At 35.8% G+C, this 13,933-nt stretch overlaps 1 protein-coding gene across 10 annotated transcripts in view; it reads right to left on the reverse strand.

Annotated features, from left to right (window-relative positions):
* Positions 1-13,933, reverse strand: part of LOC123775788 (cytosolic beta-glucosidase) — an 889,125-nt gene that overhangs the window by 530,515 nt on the left and 344,677 nt on the right. The gene's annotated exons all lie outside the window — the stretch shown is intronic.

A 13,933-nucleotide genomic window follows, 5' to 3' on the forward strand; every position in this document is an offset into this window, starting at 1 on the left:
AGAGCTTAGGACATGCTCTGACGTTGTCCCCACAGAGAGGCTAAGACACTGGGCGACTCCTATTCCCCACTGGGCTACCACTGTGAGGACGACTCCCAGGGATGCCAACTCACTTGCACTTATGTCCTGTACCCAAGCATGTCAGAGAAGCCTTCAGGCATAGAACCACAGATGGTCACAGAAGGAAACTGTTAGCCTGCCCTGAAATGGAGTAGGGAAGGACATGGCAGCATCGACTATGTATCTGGTTTGACGAGGTCTCTTTTCATTAGATAATAAGAAACCCAACTTAAAATCATGAGCTCATGGAAGTGGGGGATTTTGGAATTAGGGAAAAAAAATTCAGCTTAGGAGCACACACACACACACAAAGTCTCTGAAAAATATTTACTATAATAACCAGAAAACATGTTTTAGAAATGGTTTCTATTTTGAAGAGGATACAAACAGTGCAGCCTGTATGCAACAAAGGGGAAAGCCAGAAGAGAGAATAGATTGTGTTGAAGAGACCAATGGAATGGGAAGAAGGGGGAAGAGGTGGGAAAGAAAATTTGGGGAGAAAGAAAGATGGAGTTAATTGCAGAGTCAAATTCTGGCACTGAAATAAGTGAACAGTACAACTGATATAGTAGAAAATAGAATGAGTGTTATAGAAGAAAATTTGAGATCTTAGAGAATGCACAAGAAAAAACCAAAACAATAAAATTTGCTGAAAAGGAGAAAAACATGAAATTTCATTGAAGAGCTATGAGATTGCCTTCCCAGCATTCACTGGCCTTATTTAGCAATGGATCCCCTCCCCTTCCCCCCCCCATATTAAGAATATACAAAATACAACAATAATAAAGCTAACAATAAAAGAGCAATAACAATAGCTTAGCATTGCTGGACACTTGCCATGTACCAACACTGTTTCAACGGCTTTATGTATGCTGACTCATTAAATCTTCTGGTGTCCAGCGTGTGGACCGAGGCAAAGGCAGCCAGTGTGTAGCAAGAGAGAGAAACAGCCACACGTACAGCAGAGCAGAGATGAGACAGGGTCACTGGAAGGATGGACCTTTGTCCCTTCCATTTGTTTCTGCTACATTCCAGCCTTTTTCATTGCTCTTTTCAACTCTGCCTAGCCTGTGGTTCTTAAACTACCCCAGGACCCTTCCATTAAGTTCCTGGTTTTGCTTAAACTGGTCTAGCAGCTCACAAATGCAGAATCCCGCTTGAAGAAAACAAGCGATTACCATTGTTGCTAAAGAAGAAAATGAAGTATTTGAAGAAGAACCCACAATTAGACTTGAAGAAAACAGTTGCTGAACTCCAAGGGAGTGGGTGTGTGGTGGGCAAACTCTAAAGTGACTCTTCTATTCTCCCAGTAGGAACTATCATTCACTTGTAACCAAAAGAACATGGCAGAGGTGATCGGATATCACTCTCATGATTACATTTCATCATATAAAACCCTGTCTTAGCAGACAGAGAGAGATTCTCCTTGCCAACTTGAAGAAGGAGGCTGCCATGTTGCGAGGGTGCCTATGAAACCAGTCATCTTGTAGGCGCGGAGGGCAAACTCCAGCCTACAGGCAGAAAAGACCCTGAGCATCCAGTCACACCACTACAGGAGAATGGATTCTGCCAGCAACCTCAGTGAGCTTGGAAGCAGATTCTTCCATGGGCAAGTGTCCAGATGAGAAAGCAGCCTGGTCAACACTTGATTGTAAACTTGTGAAGCCCTGGAGAAGGACTCAGTCCAGCTGTGTCCAGACTCCTGACCCACAGAAACTGTGAGATAATAAATGGATACTGTTGTAAGATGCTACGTTTGTAATTAGTTAGGCAGCAACAGAAAAGTAACGCAAAGGTAAGACGCTTAAAAGTTTCAGGCAAAACAAATGAAAAATGAAAAGAATAACATAGTTACTCTGGCAAAATTTTTGTATTATATCCTGGCAGGTATTTTGTATTACAATTATTATTTTTTTAAAATATCTTACAAAGAAAAAAACAGAAAAAGCACAACTGTTTATATAGGAACAAAAATCAAATTTAGTGATTTAAAAAAAATTTACCTCAGACTTCTTATCTGAAATATTGGAAGTCTGAGGGCAGTGTGGCAACATCTACAGAGCTGGAGAAAAAAGGTTTTTATAAGCAGCTTTTTCTACCACATTTTTCATGCTTGAAAGAAAAATACACTCTCAGGTATATGAGAACTCAGAAACCATAACATTTTTATTTATGTGTGTGTGTGTGTGTGTATGTGTGTGTGCGTGTGTGTGTGTGTGTATACTTTTTGACTTTGGATTGGCTGATACATAGATCATATATATGTATATACCTATATACATATAGATAGATTATATATATATAATATAGATTATATATAATATACAAATGTGAAGATCTAGATATACACATATATACATATACATAGATATATAAAAATAGATGCATTATATGTGTATAATGGTTCCTGAGTTCTTCTATTTTCATCTACCTACCTACCTATTGATATGTCTCCATATATATCTCTCTACACACACACACACACACACACACACACACACACACACACACACACATATGTTTATCTTTATATATGGCTGTGTGTGTGTTCTGGACTAAATGTCTATGTCCCCCAAAATTCACATGTGGAAGGTCTAACCTTAAATGTGATGCTATTTGAGGTGAGGCTTTGGGGAGATAATTAGGATTAGAAGAGGTCTTGAGGGTGGGGTCCTCATGATGAGATTGTTTTTTTCATAGGAAGAGATGAGAGGGCTTAATCTCTCTCTGCTCTGCCATGAGAGGATACAGCAAGAAAGTAACTGTCTGAGCCAACAGGAGGGTTCTCACCAGAACCTGACCGTGCTGGCAGCCTGATCTCAGATTTACCAGCCTCTAGAACTGCGAGAAATAAATGTCTATGGTCTAAGCCACCAAGTCTCTGGCATTTTGTTACAGCAGCCTGAGTTAAGATATGTATGTATCAGCCAACTGAAAGTTGAACAAAATTAACACCTCACTAGTGGGCATGGTATAAAAAGGTGTGGTTTCTTTGTATGAATATGCACTGGTTTAAAAGCTAACCAACTCACCACAAAGTCCTAAGGTGGAGCCTCCGTTTATAAAACAAATTTGATTGAATTGTCACCAATAATGAATCCTTAAGAATATCAAGGTACGCTGTTATTTCACAATACCGTCTGGCAAAAGTCTATATGAAAAGTCTATATGACAAGTTTTGATTCACTTTTGCATCATAAGAATGATCTATAACAAATAAAAAGAAGTCTTTTAAAATTTCTCTATTTTAGCAGCAGATTCAGAAATACTGATAAATGGCATTACTACCCCGTGAAAAGCAAACAAATGCCCCATGGCTGGGTGTGGAGGGGGATAAGGATTGAGGGGAGGTAGAAGGAAAGATGGCAAAATTTGAATGTGTTTGTTTGGATAACAGAACAATTAGAAAATTGGTTTTTGCTAATTCTTCGGGTATTCTTTTAACAAACAGGATAACGTAACCTTCCTTACTAAGAATAATAAATATAAAACAAGAAATAGGAGTCTCTCTTTAAGAACGAAATCTGCATAAATGACAGGGAAAATCTGAAGACATCTCAGAAACATTAATCCAAAGGCGATGCAAGAAGTGACCCTGATTTGAATATTTTGAGTACCTTGTGAACAAAGGAATTTCAACACTTGTTTTCATAGACTCGATATTGCTGTATGCCCTCATTTCTGATGATGTTTACAAGCCCTTGTCTACCTGTCCTCAAGGCTCAAGGAGGTAAGAGTGATTATTAATGTGTATAGAGTCATTTTTTATCTGCTTTCAAAATAATTTCATCTAACCCTATGTCAGTATGGATGTCAAGTGTTGTAAAAAAATATTTTAGATACTCGTATAAAATCATGTTCTCAAAGTATGGCTACTAGTTAAATATTTAAAAGATAATAAGATCTCAAAATCTCTCCCCCCACCCCTCTTTTTCACCCATATAGGTATCTTAATTTAAAGTACAAAAATTCTATGTAATTTCTGGTGTTTGAGATAGGAAATTATTCTGTGTATCTGTTCCTTTCTATGGCTCAATAAAGTATTCCTTAAGAAATCTATAGGATTGTCTGTACATTTGAGCCAATAATACACTTCTAGGAATTTATGCTAACGAAATAATAGGAAATATAGTCAAACATGCAATGGTATTTAGCACATTATTTAAAAACAAAATTGGATGCATTCTAATAAGGAAATTAGGTATATAGTTAAATGAATTATGGCAAATTATTGGGCAGATAAATATCATGGTAATCTATTAAAACTGCATGAACCCAATGGCTTGCCTCCTTTTTAATGATTCTATGAAATAAAAACAAATAAAATAAAGATTTAGTTACATTTTTGTTTATTATAACAGTTATCATAACAGATATATATGTTCACTGTAGAAAGCTTATAAAATACACAACTGTAAAATAAAGAAATAAATCACCCATTATCCATCACACAGTGATATCCAATATTGGCTTCCTAGTTCTGTCTTGCTCTCTTTTAAATAATTGTAACATTTAACTTTCTACTTTTACTTAGTAATTTACCATACAAATAAGTTCTGAAGTCAGAGTGCCTAAGTTCAAATCCCAGCTAGACCACTAATATGCTATATGTCATTTTGGCAAGTTATTAAAACTTTCTATCCATATATTTTCTTACCTGCAAAGTAAAGATAATAATAGTACTTATTATGGTAGTTTTATGCAAAGAATTGTGTTCAAGAATAGTAATACAAAATATACTGAGAGCCTAGCATATATAAAGCAAAACAGACTTGAAAGAAAAAATAGACAACTGAACCATTGTATTTGGAAATTTCAACAATCCCCTCTCAGTATCTGAAAGAACAAGTAGACAAAGAATCAGTAAAGGTATAAAAGATGTGAACCATACTATGAAATTACTTGAACTAATTGACATTTATAGGACATGTTACTCAATAACAGGAGAAAACACATTCTTTTCCACTGTAAATAGATATTCCATAGACATTCAGATAGACCATATTCTGAAAAATGAAACAAATCTAAATAAATATAAATGAACTTAAATCATTAAAAAAGAAGTGTTCTCTGGGGGAAAAAGAAGTGTTCTCTGACCACATGGGATTAACTAAAAATCAATACCAGAAAAATACAAGAACAGTCTCCAAATGGTTAGAAATAAACAATACACTTCTAATAACACATGGGTCAAAGAAGAAATCACAGTGAACTTTAGAAAATATTTTTAGCTAAATGAAAGTAAAAAACATATCAAATTTTGTAGGAATGCATCTAAAGCAGTATTCAAAGAGAATTTTGCAGCATGAAATTGGATTTATATTTAGAAATTAGATTTATATTAGAAAAGAAGAAAAATTTCCAATCAATATTGCAATTTTCTACATTAAGAAAGTAAGAAAACAAAAGCAAATTAAACCCAAAGTAAAAGGAAGGAAGGAAATAATATAGATAATAGTATTAATATATTGGTGAAATAAGAAAGAGAAAAATCATAGAGGAAAATCAATAAAACCAAAAGCTATTTTTAAAAAAGTTGAATGCAGTTAATAAACCTCTAACTATACCAATACATTTTTTTTTTCAAAAAAGAAAAGAGAGGGGTGCTTGGGTGGGACAGTTGTTTGAGCATCCGACTCCTCGTTTCTACTCAGGTCCTGATCTCAGGGCTGTGAGATCCACACTCAATGTGGAGTCTGCTTAAGATACTCTCTCTCCCTCTCCCTCTGCCTCTTCTCCTCACACTCTCTCTCTTTCTCTCTCTAAAATAAATAAATAAATAAATCTTAAAAAAAAAGAAGAGAGAAAGAAAGAAAATACAAATTTCCAATAAAAGCTAGAACATTACTTTTGATTCTGCAGACATTAATAGGGTAACAAGAGACTATTATGACAATTGTACATTCACAACTTGGACAGATGAACACCTTCCTTGAAAGATACAAATGACCGAAGTTTACTCAAGAGGAAATAGATGACATAAAAAGCCCTATATCTATTAAAGAAATTAAATTTACAATTAAAAACCTTTAAACAAACACAGATATAAAGAGGGTAGGGGTCGGGGGGCCCCAACTACATGGTTTCATTGATGCAATCTACCAGTATTTAAGGAAAAAATAATACAAATTTGATATAGACGCTTCCTTCAGATAGAAGAAATGGAACACTTTCCCAACTCATAAAGTTAATATGACTCTTGGGGCATCTGGGCGACTTGGTTAAGCATCCGCCTCTTGATTTTAGCTGAGGTCATGATCTCAGAGTCATGAGATCTAGTCCCAGGTCACCTCTGTACTCAGGAGGGAGTCTGCTTGAGATTCTCTCACTCCCTCTGCCTCTGCTCCTCCCCGCCCACTCTCTCTCTCTTTCCCTCATTCTCTCACACATGCACGTTCTCAATAAACAAATAAATAAATAAATCTTTAAATAAAGTTAATATTACCCTAATACCAAAAGCAGATAAAGATAATTTGAGAAAAAAATTACAGACCAATATATCTTATGGATATACACACAAACATCATTAACAAAAAATTAGCAATTGACTCCAGCAATACATAAAAAGAGAATACATCATGAACAAGTGAGTGAGGTTTAACCTAAGAGTACCAGTTTGGTTCAACATTTGGAAAGTAATCAATGTAAAACATTTTATCAACAGACAAAAAGAAAAACCATATGATCGTCTTAATAAATGCAGAAAAAGCACTTGACGAAATCTAGCATCCAACATAATAAAAACTCACAGTGATATAAGAATACAAGGGTATTTGACCTGATAAGCAACAAAAGCACAAAGGTTATGCATATTGATATACCTAATAGTGATAGACTTAAATAATTACTTAAATATTAAAAGAATTGTTTTAAACTATCGTCACTTGCAGATAACAAAGTCACATATATAGAAAATATTAAGATATTTTAAAGTCACTAAAATGAATTGATGAGTTTAGCAAGTTTGCAGAATAGAGATCAATATTCAAAAATCAATTGTATTTCTCCACTCTGGAAGTGAATATTTGAAAATCAATTTTTTAAATACAATTTATAATAGCATTAAAAAACATGAAATATTTAGGAATAGATTTAACAAAATACGTGCATGATCTATGCACTGAAAACTAAAAATCATGCTGAGAGAAATTAAAGAAATCCTAGAGAAATGGAGAAAAATGCAGAGTTCATGAATTGGAAGATTCACTACCGTTAAGGTATCAATTTCCCCCAAATTAATCTACATACTTAACACAGTCTCAGTGATAATCATCGTATGTTTTTGCCGAAATTGCAGGCTGATTCTAAAATGCATATGGAAATACAAAAGTCCTATCATAACCAGAATGATTTGAAAAAGAAACAAAAGTGGAAGAGTCATATTAGCTGACCTCGAGATTCACTATAAATCTCAGTAGCATTGATATAAGAGTAGAAATATAGACAGTGGAATAGAAAAGAAAATTCATAAATAGAACTGCAAATATACAATTACTTGTATTTTTTTAAGAAAAAGTGAAAAAGTAAATTCAATTGGGTAAAGAAACCTTGACAACAATAGTGTTGGAACAACTGGATAACTATGTGCACACAAATGAGTCTCAGCCTTTACCTTACAACATCTACAGGAATTCTCTCTAAATGAATCATAGACCTAAGAACAGAACAGAAAAGAACAAAAGAAAAGAAAAGAAAAAAGAAAATCATAGACCTATATGTAAGAGCTAAACTTACAAATTACTTCTAGGATCTTTGCAAACTTGAATTAGGTAACAATTTCTTAAATAGGACCCAAAAATAAGCCATGAAAGAAAATCGATATCCTGGGCCTCATCAAAATTTAAAATTTCTGCTCTTCTAAAGACATTATTAAGAAAATGAAAATACAAGCCACTCACAGGGAGAAAATGATTGGAAGTCACATGTAATATAAAGGACTTGTATCCAGAATATGTAAAGAATTCTTACAACTTAATAATGAAAAGACAAACCATCCTGCCCCCCAACCAGATTAAGAAAACAACAACAACAACACCTGGGTAAATATTTGAACAGACACTTTGCAAAAGATGATCTACAAATAACCATGAACACATCAAAATCACCAGAAATCATTAGAAATGCAAGCTAAAACCAGAATTTGATATCATTATAAACTTACTAGAACATTGTATGAGTCAGGGATCTCCAGATAAAGAGAACCAGTAGAATGTGCATACCTATGTATAGATTTATTTTGATGAATTGGCTGTTACAATTGTGGAGGTTTGGCAAATCCAACATCTGATGGGGAGGTTAGCAGTTTGGAGATCCAGCAAGGAGTTGCAATTTGAGTTCAAAGGCGGACTGCTGAAAAGCCAAGAACTCATGATGCAGATCAAGAAAGTCTGCTGGAAGAATTCCCTCTTGCTCAGTGGAGGTCAGCCTTTCATTCTATCCCAGCCTTCAGTTGAATGAATGAAGCCCACTCATATTTCAGAGGACAATCAGTTTTACTTGCGGTCCATCAATTTAAATGTAAATCTCATTCAAAACACACTCACAGAAACACCCAGAATAATGTTTGACCCCATAGCAGGGCATCATGGCCCAATCAATCAACGTGACAAATAAAATCAACCATCACAAATATCTAAAATTTGAAAAAAAAAAAGCTAGTACTATCAAAAGGGGGTAAATGTGTGAAGCAATTCTCAGTCATATACAGTGTTGGTGGGACTATAAAATGGTACAGCCTCTTTGCAAGGAGTATGGCCCTTTCTTATAAGTTAAACATACATTTATCATCAATAACCCAGAAATTCTACTCCAAGAGAGGTGAAAACGTGCCCACACAAAGACCTGCATGCAAATGTGCATAATAATGATATTCATCAGAGCCAAAATACTGGAAACAACTTGACTTTCTATTAACTGGTAAATGGGTAATCAACTGTGGTATGTTGATACAATGAAATACTACTCAACAGGATAAAGGAGCATAACTAGCATTGTAGATGAATCTCTAAAATATTATGCTATGTGACATAAGTCATGTGTAAAAGACTACATACTGTATGAGTCCATTTATCTGACATTCTAGAAAAAACAAGACTATAGAAATAAGAAACATACCACTGGTTGCCAGGGACTGACGTGAGAGGAGTCAGTAAACTACAAAAGGATTCGCGGGAATGTTTTTTGGGAAAAAATTGTTCTGTATCTTGATTATGATTGCAATTCCAGGATTGTTTGCATTTATCAAAACACACCAAACTGTTCACTCTAACAGGGTAAATTTTAATAATGTAAATTATATTTCACTAAACCCAACTTTTAAAAATGGATCAAGAAATACACAATTCAACTAATATATCAAATTAATTAAACAATTAACTGCTAATAAATGTTTTCAAATTATAAAAGCTGAAATTATTGAAAAAATGTTCACTGCTTGGTATTGCGTCATTGAGTATTTGGTATTGTATCATTATTTTCTCAAATCATCAAATATCTTTTGAGAACAAGTTAGTCTGTAAAATAAAAGGCAAAGATCTCTCCCTCTCTGTTACACACACATACGAGCATACGCATACACAAATACACACACACCCTGAGTTTTCTGGAACATTGGGAGGGCAACAAAGATTCCCGTGGGATCACCCTCACCAAAAATGACATGGCAGGGACTGTGTGAGTAGGGGCTGGATTTCCCCCCTTTTCCAGAGGATGCTGTTAGTGCGGAGGCTCTGGTCTGAAGGAAACTTAAGGGAGCCAATTTAAGAATCATGAATTGGTAGGTGAAACCCACAGCAAAGTTAACACCAGTGACTATTAAAGGTCTGTTTGCGAGCAGAGGCAAAGGTGGAGGAAACGTGGCGGTTGCCACGCAGTGGTGAAAATTACATGCTCAGGATCTCTCACGAGGAAGCCCCTGGGGTCTTCCATAAATAGTTGATGAGACGTTTTCCCTTCAGCGGCAGGTAGGTGTGAGCCTGGGAGATACGTTTGACACTAACTCTAATGAGCACACAATGTTCCAAATCCTTATGTTTTGATCTTTGATGTAACAGAAGCTGTTTCTACACTAAGCCTTCAAACAAACTGAAAGCAGAAGGATATGTGATGTTTGTGAGTGCATTTGAATATCAGAGCTGCATGTTTATTTTAAAGCAAGTAGACATGCTCTGCATTGAGGGTATGAAATCATGTCCACAATGGGCTGGATTTCTGGAGCTTCTAGGTCTGCCTCTGCCTCTGCCCCAGTTCTGCGATTGGGCGAAGCCGTTGGCTTTTCTAGATCTCATTTTCTCCACCAATGAAATGGTGGGGGTAGGGGGTGGATTAACAAAGTATGAGATCTGGAAATGACAGGATTCAGGACCCAAGCCTATTTTGTTTGGCACTTTGTTTTGGCATATTTTTTTGTTTAAAAAAAAAAAATTAAATAGGTTGCCAACATTGAAAAATCAAGAGATTTTCACAACATATAGATTTATAGCCCCTTCAGAACACCTTGCAGATACTCAATCTTCATTTGAGCATGAGACCAAATGGCTGGATCTGAGTTACAGTTGCATTATTTAGACAAGGCGTCACTCTCCGTTAGCCACAAGCCCATTCCTAAATGTCAGCTACCTGGCTCTGTAGGCGTAAGAACTCATGACACCTGAACCAGCTGCTGCTAGGTCCCTTAAGATGCCATGGCTCAATTTCTTTTTTTTTTCTTTCTTTCTTTCTTTCTTTCTTTCTTTCTTTCTTTCTTTCTTTCTTTCTTTCTTTCTTTCTCTTTCTTTTCTTTCTTTCTTTCTTTCTTTCTTTCTTTCTTTCTTTCTTTCTTTCTTTCTTACCTTTTTCTTTCTTCCTTTCTGTCTTTTAATTTAAGTATAGTTGATACACAATGTTACATTAGTTTTAGCTGTTTGTTGTTGCTGTTATTTTTGCCAAGGCTCCAATTTAATTGCTGCAAATAACAAAACTAGTGAGAGCTGTTACAAGAGGCTGAAATCTACCAATTGCTTATGCTATTGTATAGGGCCTATGGCTGCCACAACATCCCAAATGCCTTTCTTCTGATGGGAGAGTAACATCCGTGGAAGTTATTTCACAAAAGAAAGAAAGAAATGCAAGAGACAAGACCACTGCTTAGTAACCAACAGCAGAATACTACCTACCCCATGCTAAAGCTTCCTGGTCTGACCAACTATTTTAAGCAATTGAAACTCTGCACCCACTCTGTCCAGGAGGATTAACATCATCATGAAATTTCAGTGGAATGAACATGTTTGAACACCTGCTAAGAACACACCCTGCACTACCTTACAAGAATACAGAGATACCTAAAACACAATCCTTGCTTTCATACTCTTCAACCCTCAAATACAAAATTTAAAATATACATACTTTATCTAATAAAAAATATGTTTTATTTAAAATTGTAATAATTAATAATTAGAAGATATTTTGATAAACGTATTACTAGAAGTAGATGTGGTACAGAGGTAACATAAAAAGTGGTTCTCCAGAGCCTTTGCATTCACTGTTCCTCTGTCTGGGACATGTGTACCCTAGATGCTCAGTATTTCAGTCTTTCTCCTCCACATCTTTGCTTAAAAACCTTTGCTGATCAACCTGTTGTGGTGTTTTGTTTTGTTTTGTTTTGTTTTGTTTTGTGTGTGTGTGTTTAAAGATTTTATTTATTTCTTTGACAGAGAGAGAGACAGCCAGCGAGAGAACACAAGCAAGGGGAGTGGGAGAGGGAGAAGCAGGCTCCCAGCGGAGTGGGGAGACCGATGCCAGGTGCTATACCAGGACCCTGGGATCAGGCCCTGAGCTGAAGGCAGATGCTTAACAACTGAGCCACCCAGGCGCCCCGCTGATCAACCTGTTTAAATTAAAACTACCCCTCTCCCCAACCTTAGCCTACTGTAATCTCTTTCCTGCTTTCTTTTCTCTATAGCACTGATGACCATCTTTCATTCTATATATTCTGCTTATTTATTTTGATTATGGTTCATATCCCCTACTTGCATGTAAGCTCCAAGATGCAAGGTTTTGTTGTTGTTGTTGTTGTTGTTGTTGTTGTTTTAATGTTTTGTTCACAGCCATTTCTATAGTTCCTAGATCAGTGCCTGATGTGTAGAAGGCACTGGGTAAATACTGGCTGAATGATTCAATGGATTAAGCAATCAGTTTTCCTCAAGAAGAAAGTCAGGGCAAAATTCTGGAAGAGATGATGTCTGAATAGATGGGTTTTGAAAGATGAATACAAGTTCACTCTATTAAATGATGAACTGGAAAGAGAGCATTTTAAGAAAAGACAGCAACATGTTCAAAGGCAAGAATGTGAGAATGATCACTGTATATTCAAGAAGAGTATTTATGTAGAATTATTATATGTATATTATTATCAGTAATAGTAAGTCTGCAATTGTTGTAAGTTATCACACCTGAGAATGTTAGATACCCTTATAAGCCCTTTAGAGACAATGCTTCACTTCACTCTTCAATAACCCTAGAGGTTAATTATAAGCTTCATTTTCCTTCATTTCACTCTTATATAACACTTTGAGGTTTAATTATAAACACTCATCTTCCAGATGAGTAACTGGGGCTCCAACAGGTTACACCTTGCCCAAAGCCACATGGCTGGTAAGGCCAAAATGGGAATTCGTATTTGTTTTGTGCATCTAAACCTGTTCCTTCCACAGACAGACTTCCAGTCTGACTTCCCTCAACACTGGCTCCATCATAAACTACCCTGAGGTCACCTTGATAAAGTGCAGCTGATTATTCTCATGGTTTTAAATCTTTTAGGAATATTTTCATAAGGCACATCCATCACAAAGGGACTGGATAGCATACAAAAATCTTTATTTCTTTGGTTTGAAATGACTTACTTGCAAGTCAAATTAATGTTTCCCCTCCCAGATTCCACTTCTCTATCTGTTTGTCTAATAACACACATGCACTCTGTGATAAGAAGCCAGAAGTGTTGGCCCAAATTCTCCTTTGTTACTTGTAAGAATCCTTTATGATATTTTTAAAGGGGGGGAAAAAAGGAAGGGGAAGTTAAAGAAAGAGAAAAAGATAACTTCTGATTTCAAAACATACTAATCTTGTCTCTCTAAGGACTGCTATTAGGCATTTATTTAGCTGGTGCTGATTTGGAAACCAATTGAATATACAGGGTTTATTTCAAAGCATTATTTTCCCCTGCCACTCTGTAATTTTTCTGGGAGAATATTTGCATTTAGATGCTACCTGTATAAAGCGATGGTTATGACCATAAACAATTTGAAGACAATGAGAAAAAATAGTTAAAGCAAAGTGAAAGAAAAAGCACTTGCAAAGGGAAGAAGTGAGAAGATAAATTGAGAAAAGGGGGCTCATTGATTGAGCTTCCCAAAAAAATAATAGGAAATCAAAAGAGACACAGGAAAGAGTGAGGACAACTCAAAGAAAAATCGAAGGCCATGAGGGTACTATTTTTGCATATTAAAACATAAGTAATATTCATCGTGCTCTAAAGGGGAGCAGGAAATTGAGAGAGACAGAAAAGCCAGGGAAAGGAGTGACTACAAGCTTCGAGATAATAAGGGGAGAATAGAGCAGTGGAGATCACTGGAAAGGCTGTACAGCCAAGGTCAAAGTACAAACGGTCCAACAAAATGCCATTTTTGTAGTGTTTTAAAATATTTCCAGAAAAACAATAATCCATTCATCTATCTATTCAGTCTTTCAACCAATGTTTGGAGGGTACCTACCGTGTACCAGTCCCTGTGCTAGATACTGGAAATACGAAGATGAATAGTTATGACTTTTTCTTCAAGAAATCCAGAATTGGACACTCTGATTAGAATCAAATCTTGAAAGGAAATACGAAATTCAAGAG

This window comes from Ursus americanus, chromosome 8 (genome assembly GCF_024610735.1).
Source record: "Ursus americanus isolate L20-20 chromosome 8, mUrsAme1.1.p, whole genome shotgun sequence".
Taxonomy (NCBI): domain Eukaryota; kingdom Metazoa; phylum Chordata; class Mammalia; order Carnivora; family Ursidae; genus Ursus; species Ursus americanus.